This window comes from Pteropus medius, unplaced genomic scaffold (assembly GCF_902729225.1).
Source record: "Pteropus medius unplaced genomic scaffold, Ma_sr-lr_union100, whole genome shotgun sequence".
Classification (NCBI taxonomy): Eukaryota; Metazoa; Chordata; class Mammalia; order Chiroptera; family Pteropodidae; genus Pteropus; species Pteropus medius.
This window is the reverse complement of record NW_024350340.1, coordinates 1-569: the sequence shown is the minus strand read 5'-3', so window position 1 is coordinate 569 and position 569 is coordinate 1. Positions and strand designations below refer to the sequence as shown.

General features: G+C 49.0%; 1 pseudogene; it reads left to right on the top strand.

Annotated features, from left to right (window-relative positions):
• The first annotated feature begins 359 nt into the window (after positions 1-359).
• On the top strand, positions 360-483 carry LOC120584061 (uncharacterized; annotated as a pseudogene).
• Positions 484-569: the final 86 nt, after the last annotated feature.

Here is a 569-nt window from a genome sequence, read left to right as displayed (position 1 = left end):
TTTTCATCTGTAAATCGCCACTTGTGCGGCTGGGGCTGGGGCCGGGACAGACACAGTGGAGCGAAGTCAGCACGTGGCTGGGCCAAGGCTCTGAGCTGACCTAGGATTCCTGGCCGTGGCATGATTTTTTAATCAAATATCCATAATTTATAACCTTTTCTCTGTCGGGCAGGCTCCCTTTGTTTCTCTGGTCCACTTGGGAAATGGGGCGGCTTCCTTGTGAGTGGATTTTTTCCAAAAGATTGAATTTTTACTCCTCGAGATGGAATTTTCCTCATTTTGGCCCAGAGTTATTCCAAAACTCAAGACATGTTGCTCTGCCTTCCAAAACAGAGGACGCTGAAAAGAATCAGGTCTTAGTCTACGGCCACGCCACCTGAACGAGCCCGATCCCGTCTGATCTCGGAAGCTAAGCAGGGTCAGGCCTGGTTAGTACTTGGACGGGAGACCACCTAGGAAGACCGGGACTGGGTGCTGTAGGCGTAAAAAATAAGAGATTGTACGCTGACAAGGTCCTTACAATCCGTGAGGTCAACCAAGGGTCGCCTCACCTAAAAAAAAAAAAAAAA